This window comes from Bombina bombina, chromosome 4 (assembly GCF_027579735.1).
Source record: "Bombina bombina isolate aBomBom1 chromosome 4, aBomBom1.pri, whole genome shotgun sequence".
NCBI classification, from domain to species: Eukaryota; Metazoa; Chordata; class Amphibia; order Anura; family Bombinatoridae; genus Bombina; species Bombina bombina.
The window spans coordinates 868,609,339-868,621,350 of record NC_069502.1 but is presented as its reverse complement, the minus strand read 5'-3'; positions in this window follow the sequence as shown (position 1 = coordinate 868,621,350).

Here is a 12,012-nt window from a genome sequence, read left to right as displayed (position 1 = left end):
GTCTAATATCTAAACATGATATATAAACATGTTATATAAGAACTTTAAGAAAAAAACACTTACAAAATATGGTTGCTATATGAAAACTAGTGGCCCAGTTTAGTCTTTATAAAAAATATAAGACTGAACACTTTGATGGTTTGGAAAATAACAACAACAAAAGAGTGGAAAATGCACAGAAAAATGAAAACAAATAGCTGTGCAAAGTGGATTTTCACTAGAAGTTATCGTGCTATATATATATAGATAAATTGTACCTATATATATTCTAAACAATTTAAAAATTCTTTTCATTTTGTAGTCTATATTTATGATAAAACAACAATTCTCATTCCTTTAGAAATGATAAACCAACAATTCTTATTCCTCCAGAAATGGAAAACCTTAAAATTTAATTTACTAAGATAATGGGAATGGTTTCCGGACCCCTGGGAAGCTACCATGAAAAAAAAAGAAAAAAAAAAATATATAAAAATATATAAAAATATATAACATATTATATTACATTGCACAACACAAAGTAAGAAAATATTAGGAAAAAGGGAATTACATTTGGAAAACGCTGTAATAAACAAATAAGATAAGTTAGGAGCAATGAAGAATAGAGCGATACCAATGATGACCAAAGGAGAGTGATAGAGAAGGAGTTAACAACACAGAAAATGTATAAGTATCAACGAAGTAAAGCAGAGTAAAATTAGCTTAGATATATAAGCAAACAAAAGAGTGCCATTCACTAAATCTCCAATAAAGAAGTGAAATACAATTTAGTTTTTTCATTTCTTCATTTATATATGTACAAAATTGGTACCTGTCATACATGAAAAACAAAGAGAGAAGTATTCGAATAGTGAGGTAAAGGAAGGAAAACCTGCAGGAAAAGCGGTGATAAAAATCCAAATGAGAATGAATACACAAGGGTATTTATACACCTGCTAAAAGAATAATGACATTAGTCAAGAAGGTTTTTGAAAACTCGGATAAGATCTCTATTAGGTTTACGCAAATCAAAAGAAAACAACAGAGTAAGAAATGATCGATAAAATAATAAAAATATTTGAAAGGATTAATATCACCAATTGAAGCTATAAACCACAACCAATAGGGAATAATGAAAGCCACACACCCATAAAAAACTGGCCAATCAATATCATCAACTAAAGCTACAAACCACAACCAATAAGGAGTAATGAAAATCACACACCCACAAAAAACTGGCCAATTACGTAACATAAAACACTGGCCAATTACGTAACACAAAAGAAATTCCGACTAGCCAATAGAAAAGACCAAAAAACGAGACGTAAAACAAGAAACTTAAGATCTTAACACAATAAAACACGAAAATAAACAAGTAGAACAAATAAAGAAATATGTAGAGAGCAATAGAAGCTAAAAAAGAGTCAATTATAGACAAAGTGTCAAATAAAACACTAAATTAAAATCGAAGGGATTATAACAAACACTTCCGGGACCAAAACTAAGGTCAGGAAGAAAGGGGTATAAAAACACCTCTGTTTGTGATTAAAACCAGTCTTGAGAAAGGTCGATGTACGACCGAAACGCGTTGGCTGGTGAGTATATTTCTTACATTAGTACTGATATTTGCAATCTGCACTATTGTTTGTATCTGTTTTAACAGAGGGATCAGTCGTGCAGCGTTTTTTAAAAAAACTTGGGAAGCTAAGAAACTGAGCCGCACACCATTGCAGACACACATATAAACAAAGTGAGAAGGAGGACTGGCATCTCCACTGGTCCGGGGAATTACAGCATCTGGGGACACACCGAACCTATTGAAGACTAAGGTCTAATTATTTGACATTGGTTTATTTGAAATTTTAAGGCAATATGGTTAGCCGCACACAGCAGTGAAGAGACGACACAATTAGACTTTTTTTTAATTATACCAGTTTCAGATTCACGTTTTCACGGTATATAATACCACCTGGATTTTTTTGATTACAGATTTTTTTCACAGAAATAGCGTTTTTAGAGCTATAAGATTTGTGTTTCTTTGATAGAGTGTAGAAATTTGTAATTTTGTTTGTTAAATACATGGTTAAAGGAGTGAGCGATCACTAAGAATCACCTATTCACATATGTCTTTTGCCAAATTCGACACTAAGTTTTAGAGGTTAGCACTAAGTTTGTTTGTTTTATTTTGTTGTTTTTAATTTTAAAGCACTGGATTAATACTGTAAAGTTATTTAGTCACTACCGTATCATTGAATAATAGCCACCCGTTGAAACCCAGATATATCTGTCAGCAGCACAGAAACTGAGCTTAGGCTCTATCAATAAGCCTAGACTTTGGTTATACATATATATCCAGAAGTTATAATAATCAAGTAGCGAGAGCTGCTGTGATATAGCGGCACTCGCTCAGATATTAGGAGTGTTTGTTATTGTGCATAGTATAAGAGATAAGCTGATTTCTTAGTGGCTGTCAGTTTCAACTGAAACTGTCAGAAATAAACAATATCTAGGGTATTAAGAATCCCTGCTATTATTTTAGCAGGTGAGTTTTAATCCTATTTTTAATAAGGAAAAAGGTGAAAGCCCAATTTCCACTCTTACTGTAAGTCCATTTTTACTGTGAGCTTATTTTAGATTGTTAACATGGATCCATGAGGGAATGAAAGGTTTGAATTAAAATTGTATGTGATATTCGGGAATTTTTATATTATATTTTTCAAAATCAGAGATAAAATTACAAGTGTCACCACTTAACCACTTTTACTTGGAGACCCCAAGGTAGAAGAATTTCAAATAGCAAATTGTAATAGTCACTGATTTTCATTGCTTGCTTATGTTTGTACTTGCATCCAGAAATGGAATGAACATTGTAAATAAATAGTGATAAGTAATTAATTTTAGCTAAGACCCTGCCTCATTTTGTTGGCGCTTGGATACCTAATTTTAAATCTTGATTGTTTTTTAGTTGACCACTAGGGGTCAATTTATCCGAGCTAGAGGTTAAAACCAATAGGCGCTGGGTGTTTCTTCTTGTGATATTTCAAAGCTCTTACAACATCCAAAGAATGTAAAGAACTTTCAAGAGGATTATTGGGATTAGGACACAAGGAAGGAACAACAATTTCCCTACTAATGTTGTTATAATTCACAACTTTAGGAAGCAATTTAAACGAAGTCCGCAAAACAGCCTTATCCTGATGGAAAATCAGAAAAGGAGACTCACAAGAGAGAGCAGACAATTCAGAAACCCTTCTAGCTGAAGAGATAGCCAAAAGAAACAACACTTTCCAAGAAAGTAGTTTAATATCCAAAGAATGCATAGGCTCAAAGGATGAGCCTGTAAAGCCTTCAAAACCAAATTAAGACTCCAAGGAAGATTGATTGATTTAACAACAGGCTTGATACGAACCAAAGCCTGAACAAAACAGTGAATATCAGGAAGTTTAGCAATCTTTCTATGAAATAAAACAGAAAGAGCAGAGATTTGTCCCTTCGAGGTACTTGCAGACAAACCTTTATCCAAAGCATCCTGAAGAAACTGTAAAATTCTAGGAATCCTAAAAGAATGCCAAGAGAATTTATGGGATAAACATCATGAAATATAGGTTTTCCAAACCCGATAATAAATCTTCCTTGAAACAGACTTACGAGCTTGTAAAATAGTATTAATTACGGAGTCAGAGAAACCTCTACGACTAAGTCCTAAGCGTTCAATTGCCATACCTTCAAATTTAGCGATTTGAGATCCTGATGGAAAAATGGCCCTTGAGACAGAAGGTCTGGTCTTAAAGGAAGCGACCAAGGTTGGCCACTGGACATCCAGACAAGATCTGCATACCAAAACCTGTGAGGCCATGCTGGTGCTATCAGAAACACATGTGGTTGTTCCAATATGATCTTGGAGATCACCCTTAGAAAAAGAACTAGAGGCGGAAAAATATAAGCAGGTTGGTAAAACCAAGGAACTGCTAACGCATCCACTATCTCCGCCTGAGGATCCCTGGACCTGGAAAGATACCTGGGAAGCTTCTTGTTTACATGGGAAGCCATCGGATCTATTTCGGTGAGACCCCACATCTGTACAATCTGACAAAATACATCTGGATGGAGAGACCACTCCCCTGGATGTAAAGACTGATGACTGAGATAATCCGCTTCCCAACTGCCTACACCTGGGATATGTATCTCAGAAATTAGACAGGAATTGGATTCCACCCAAGAATGTATCCGAGAATTGGATTCCACCCAAGAATGTATCCGAGATACATCTTTCATCACTAAAGGACTGCTAGTCCCCCCTTGATGATTGACATATGCCACAGTTATGATATTGTCTGTCTGAAAACAAATTAATAAATCTCTCTTTAATAGCGGCCAAGCCTGAAGAGCCCTGAAAATAGCACAGAGTTCTAAAATATTGAATGGTAACCTCGCCTCTTGAGGATTCCAAACTCCTTGTGCTATCAGAGACCCCCAACCTGTGAGACTTGCATCTTTTGAAATCACAGTCCAGGCAGGACCAACAAAAGAGGCCACTTGAATAATTTGATGATGGTCTAACCACCGGACAGAGAGAGTTGAATCTTGGGATTTAAGTATATCAACTGTGATATCCGAGTATAATCCCTGCACCATTGATTCAGCATGCAAAGCTGCAGAAGTCTCATATGAAAACAAGCAAAGGGGATTGTGTCCGATGCTGCAGTCATGAGACTTAAAACTTCCATGCACATAGCCACTGAAGGGACTGATCGAGACTGAATTTGTCTCTTGTCTGTTAGACACAGAATCATGGACTCTATCTGGAAACCTAAAAAGGTGACCCTTGTCTGAGGAACCAAGGAACTCTTTGGTAAATTGATCCTCCAACCATGTCTTTGAAGAAACAACACAAGTTGATTTGTGTGAGATTCTGCTAAATGAAAAGATTGAGCCAGTACCAAGATATCGTCCAAATAAGGAAATACCGCAATACCCTGCCCTCTGATTACAGATAGAAGGGAACCAAGAACCTTCAAAAAGATTCTTGGAGCTGTTTCTAGGCCAAATGGAAGAGCAACAAACTGGTAATGCTTGTCTAGAAAAGAGAATCTCAGAAACCAATAGTGGTCTGGATGAATCGGAATATGAAGATACGCATCCTGTAAGTCTATTGAGGACATGTAATGACCTTGCTGAACAAAAGGCAGAATAGTCCTTATAGTCACCATTTTTAAAGTCGGGACTCTTACAAAATGATTAAAAAACTTCAGATCCAGAATTGGTCGGAAAGAATTTTCCTTCTTCGGGACAATGAATAAATTTGAATAAAAACCCAGACCCTGTTCCAGAACTGAAAGCTCCAGATCTGAAACACACTTCAGAAAAGCCTGAGCTTTCACATGATTTGTTGGAACGTGAGAGAGAAAAAATCTTCTCACAGGAGCTCTTATTCTGCAACCTATTCGATACCCCTGAGAGACAATATTCTGAATCCAATGATTCTGAATGGAACCTGCCCAAACGTCTTGAAATAATTTCAATCTGCCCCCACCCCCCCCAGTAGAACTGGATCGAGGGTCGCACCTTCATGCAGTCTTGGGGGCTGGCTTTGGTTTCTTGAAAGGCTTGGATTTATTCCAACTCGAGGATGGCTTCCAATTGGAGCCAGAGTCTTTAGGGGAAGGAATGGTTTTCTGTTCTCTATTCTGACAAAAGGAACAAAACCGATTAGAAGCTTTAGACTTTTTATCTTGAGGGAAAAAAACTCCCTTACCCCCAGTAATAGTGAAAATAATAGAATCCAACTGGGAACCCAACAAATTATTACCCTGGAATGATAGAGATAGTAACCTAGATTTAGATACCATGTCAGCATTCCACGATTTGAGCTATAATGCTCTTCTAGCTAAAATAGCCAGACATAAATTTAACATTAATCTTTATGATATTAAAAATAGCATCACAGATAAAATGATTAGCATGTTGAAGGAAACGAACAATGCTCTGCAAATCAGAGTCTTTTTACCGTTGTGCTAAGCTATCCAACCAAAAAATTGATGCAGCTGCAACATCAGCCATAGAAATTGCAGGTCTGAGCATATAATTTTGTACAGCTGCGCTGCCCAAGAGTAGCTTAGCCCCTTAACGACCAAGGTCGTGCCAGGCACGTCCTCCATTGGAGGTCACTTAACAACCAAGGATGTGCCTGGCACGTCCTCTGGGGTTTGAAGCTCTGGAAGCGATCCTGATCACTTCCAGCATCTTCTACGGTATTGCAGTGATGTCTCAATATTGAGGCATAACTGCAATACCTTTTTTGGCACACCGATGCAGAGAGGCCAGCAGTTGGAAAAGATTGTGCGGGTGCGTGCACGTGCGCGCCCGCGATCCGGGCTCAACAATTTGAAAGTGGTGGGAGAGGGTGGTGGGTAGCGGTTGTGGGTGGGAGGGAGAGGAGGGGAAAATATTTTTTAAAAATACATCTAGGAGGGGGAGGGTATGCAGGGGAGGCAGCTACACTACAGAAAAAATTGGTTATTTTTATAATAAAATAAAAAAAATTTAAAAAATTGCATCATCTGGTTCCGGAAGAGGAGGAGCTTAGCACAGGTGGCTGAGTGCTTGTACTCCAGTCCCACAGCTGTTGGTGGTGGTTTTACGCGCCAAGCCCTGAAAACTGGGGTAGCTGCCTAGACAGCAAGATTCAACGCTGCCGGAACAAATACAGTGGAACTTCATCCCACTGCACGGATACCCTTTAGCCTGGAAAGACCTGCAATCTCATTTAACTAATATTTAAAACAGACAAACTGCCATAAAGGTTTCCCTCATTTGTTCTTTTCCGCTCTCCTGTGGACCCTATGTGAAAGAGGACAAGTTTTGTGCAAAGGCTCGTTGCACTGACCTAGGAGAGAGAGAGACTTGTTTTTTCCTGACTTCCCCTCAGATTCAGCAACCGCTCACTCACCTTCCCTCACCGGTGCGAAGAACGGAACATTGCCTACTACGCCCGGAGAGGATCTCTGTTTCCTTCCTGAGTCGCCCAGGTGACCTGCGCAGGGCCAAGTGATTGGTTCCCCTTTTCCCCCACCGGTGCTGCGTGGGAGGAGGCGAGTCCAGCGCAGGCCTGACTGAAGGGCTGGAAGGGCCCTCTGACCACTCTGTCACTACCGGGGAGATCCTGGCAGATAACTGGTAGCCTTTACCCTCCTCTCCCACCGGTGCTGCGTGGGAGGAGGTCGGCTCATCGAGGACTATGTGGCGGGATTAGAGAACTCTGAGAGCGCCGCAAGTGAGGGGGTGAGTGATACAGAGAATTTGTCTCAGATGCTTTTTTCTTTGCTGCCGCGGTGTAGGGGAAGTTTCTTAAAGTCATAACATTATCTAAACACCGGAGAGAATTGGAATACAGAATATCTGATAAACATTATAAAGGGTTATACTCACCTCTCAATACAGTTACAAATTAAAAACACAAACTCGGAATTTCGAAAAATCATATGTGGATACAAAAAGTTATAAAATATAATGGATACAAATAATATGGAGCGAACATTGACTGTATGTATCTTTTTCTGAGTAACTGTGTAACTGCTCTTTTGCTAATATATAACTGGGACATTAAGATACCTCTCACTACTGGGATTTAGATAAGAAGAAAAAAATTACTGTAACTTTTGAAAGTAGAACCGAGATGATAAGATTAAGGGAGGTGGATCACATATTGGACTTCTCAGCTGGTGTTACAGTCTTATTTAAGAGTTTATAAGGATAGTTGTAAACTTAAAAACATCCCTCTCCACCAACGAAGGCTCAGTTGCCCATAAAAGAAGAGAAGGAAGGAAAAAGGGAAAAGGAAGGAAAAAGGGAAAAGGGAGAAAGAAGGAAAAACTGAAACTATTCCTTTCCTAGATATCATAGGCAGCTGGGAGGTTCCTTATTTCCTAGAAGAAATATTCTTTCTTTTTATATAAAAGGCAGGGAGGGGTGAGAAGGAAGGGGAGAAAAAAGAGAGAGGGGCAAGGGAAGAAAAAAAAAACATAGGGTTTAAGTGTATTAACCAGTTGATGTAGAGCACGGCTGATAATTGAATCTCATAGTGTTCAAAGGATTAACAACTAATCCTGCTTAATCATGCTTTGGGGTATAAGCAGCCTTTATTATTACAATTAGAATTGTTTGCAAGATTACTTTGAGCCTTACTAGACTTCATCTGATGGAAATGATGGTGTTTATATACAAGTGAAGATAAATTTTCTATATGCAAGTTTCGCTTAAATGTTAATATTATATTGTGGTGCTAGATTAATTAATCTTTATAACTAGGAATATCCCCCCCCCCCCTTCCCCTTCCTGGAAATTAAATTTTCAGCAGGACCCGAGTAGAGCTACAATTATAAAGGGATAAAACTGAAGCTAGTTTACTGGCTAGAAGAACATAATGCTCATGTTATAACTACCCCCTTCCTTTAAGGTTAAGAGGATAGGTCACAGTGAAAGTAGCGAAAATAAGGTGTGGTTGATTGGTCTGACAAGGAAAGTCCTGATTGTCCTGGAGGAAATTACTTTAGAGTTAAATACCGCTAGTGCCTGGTAGAACAGTCTTTAAATATTTTTTTTTCTCACAGCTCACATATAAGCACTTAATCACTTATATTCTCACAATATTTCCTGTCACTCCCCCCCCTTCCACTCTGGGCTCGCCCCTTGATTCACTTAAATCCCAATCTGTAAGCACTTGGCACATGGATAGATTTTTAAACACTTTAAACACAAAGATAAGAAATCCAAAAGGCATCTCAGATAATGCAACAGATATGCACCCTGCAATAGTAAATGCAAATCCTATAAATGAGGTTGTGAATATCCAAAACCTGGTTACCAATATTTCAGAGGCATTGACTCCTAAATTTGATATCTTAAAATCTGAAATTAAACATGACATAGCTTTACTTACCCAGGAAATTAGACAATTCTCTAGCAGAATACAGGAGGTAGAGCAAAGGGTCTCAGACCTTGAGGACCTTACTGTTTCACATAGTTCTAGTATAGAAGATACAAATATGAAGATTCAAAAAATGCAGATAAGACTTGAGGACCTTGAGAATAGGTCTAGAAGAAATAATATCAGGATTATAGGCATACCTGAGGGTAAACAGTATGAAAATTTAACTTTGTTTATAACAGAAACACTAGCCCAATTTCTTGACCTGCCTCGCACACCCAGGTGATAATTGAAAGAGTGCATAGAATAGGTCCACCCCTGACAGATAATAAAAGCAACAAAAGACCTAGACCAGTAATAGCACGATTTCTGAATTATCTAGACAAAGTTAATATACTTCAGCAGTTTAGAAAAAAACAACCTATCAGTATTGGAGGAGCTAAAATCCTTCTATTCCAGGATTTCTCAGTCGAAACATCTATAAAAAGAAGGGAATTAGCACCAATTTGCACAAAATTAATACAGATGGGGTACCAAGCAACTTTAATATATCCGTCAAAACTGAAGGTTTCCGTTAAAGAGAAGGTATATTTTTTTGATAATGTACAAGAGGCCGAAAATTTTTCAACGGAGTTAGATTCTTTAGTATAATAGGCCTCCTTTAGGTGTTCTATGGTTTATTAAAAAGAGATGCAGGCCCTGGATAGAGATTCTCTCCGGGTTAAGGGAAGAAGGGGGTGTTTTTCTCCACCCCCCCTCTTCTCCATTGATTGTGTTCTTTTCGTTTTTTTTTTTCTCTCTATCTTCGCCCTCCTTCCCATCTCACCTCTTGCTTAGATACATGACAAAGCGCCAGATAAATTCAAATTAGTATCATGGAATGTGGGGGGCATTTCGACCCCCATTAAAAGGAAAGCTATTATTTCTCATATGAGAAAGATGCAAGCAGACATAGTGCTTCTGCAAGAAACACACTTAAATTTGGAAGAAAATGAAAATGAAGGGTTCTTGGAACAGAGAAGTGATTGCTGCACCTAGTATAAGGAGGAAAAGAGGAGTGGCCATATTGATAGGGAAAAGGGTGGAGTCTGAGATTATATATTCCAAGATAGATCCAGAGGGGAGATACGCAATGTTGAAAATCAGAATTGCTAAACAAATGTATACATTATGCAATATATATGCACCTAATGTTTTTGATTATGAATTTTGGAATGTAATACAATCTAAAATACTTTCTTACTCTGAAGGATATTTGGTATTAGGAGGTGATTTTAACATGGCCCCACAATGTCCCCTGGATAGATTAAGGCACAGCCTTAAACAAACAAAATATAAAAGGGATAACTTAGAAATAAATATGTTTAAAAAAATCAATCAGAACTTAGCAGTAAAGGACATCTGGAGGATTCAGAATCCGGATGTAAGGGATTATACATGTCTATCCAAGGCGCATAAAACGCTTTCAAGAATAGATTTATTCTTAATAGACGAACGATTGTGTACAATGAAAATAAATACAGGAATAACATCTATGGTCTTGTTTGATCACTCCCCTAATTTTTCTTGAGATACAATTAAGTCGCCTAAAAGGCACCCCTGCGTGATTTATTTTTCCGTATCACCTGGCAAATGATTTAAAATTTAAAAGACACTTAAATGATAAATTTAAAGAATATATCCACTTTAACTCCGACTACTGTGATCGGCCTGAAATTTTCTGGGGAGCTGCAAAGGCAGTCCTTAGAGGGGAAATAACAGCATATGCTGCCATGATAACAAAGAAATTGAAGGCAAGTGGAAAAGAAGCAATTAAATTTGTGGTTAACTCATATAATCGCTATCTTCTGGAGAAATCGCCTCTCAACTGGGCTAAATATATTAAAGCCAAGAATGAAAGAGACGCCTTAGTATTGCTCTTAGAAACACAAAGAGATCTGAGATTCCAGGCTAAAATGTACCGGTTTGGGAACAAATCTGGTAGACTTCTAGCTAAGCTAGTTAAGGGAGAAAAAAAGTCTTCCTTGATTGATAAAATTCAATATGAAGGGAGGATCCTTACAAAAATGAAGGATATCTCAGAGGTAATTACAAAATATTATAAGGATCTCTATTCCGCGAGAACTACTGATGAAGGCCAGTCCGCGGAATTTTGGAGTAGAATTAACTGCCCCACAATCTCAGCGGAAACAATTAATAGTCTTAATAGTCCGATTTCTGAGGAAGAAGGTGGAAAAACTATCTCCGAGATGTCACTGAATAAAGCAGCAGGCCCCGATAGGCTTCCTAATGATGCGTTTAAGATCTTAGCCCAAGAAATTGTCCCATACTTGTGTAAACTTTACGATTTCTAGAAAAATGGCAAAACCATACCATCTTGCTTCTCTGCTTCTTATACAACACTAGTGCTCAAGGGGGGAAAGATCCTGCTTATAAGGAGTCATATCGTCCTATAGCTCTCTTGAATTCAGACTACAAGATTCTGACCTCAATTCTAGCACGTAGACTCCAAAGAGGCCTTTCGCATATTATACATACAGACCAAGCAGGGTTTTTTCATCAACAAAACTCTGCCTCTAAAATTAGAGAACTTTTGACGACAACGAAATATTTCTGGAATCAGGAGGCAAGAAATAGGGGGAGGATAGAGGGCACCCCAGACCTTGCAATTGATGCTGAAAAAGCCTTCAATTCAGTCTATTTTAGTCATATGCTTACCTCTCTAGATAAATTTGGGTTTAAAGATAATCTTTACAATTTTATAAAAAAACACCTATATAAGGAACCTCGAACAAGACTGATAGTTAATAATTCTTTATCTTCAGAAATTAAAATTGAGAGGGGAACGCGTCAGGGATGCCCTCTATCGCTCCTTTTTGATGTAGCTATAGAACCTCTAGCGCTTATGATTAGACATTGCCTTGAGGGTATTAGAATAGGTAAATACGACTTGAAAATCGCGTTGTATGTGGATGATATACTTCTATATGTTGCAAATACTAAGATAAATATACCTAAACTCCTACGTATAATAGATCAATTTGGCTCCTTTTCTGGATACAAAGTAAATGCGTCTAAATCAGAGATACATTGGCTTAGGAGAAACA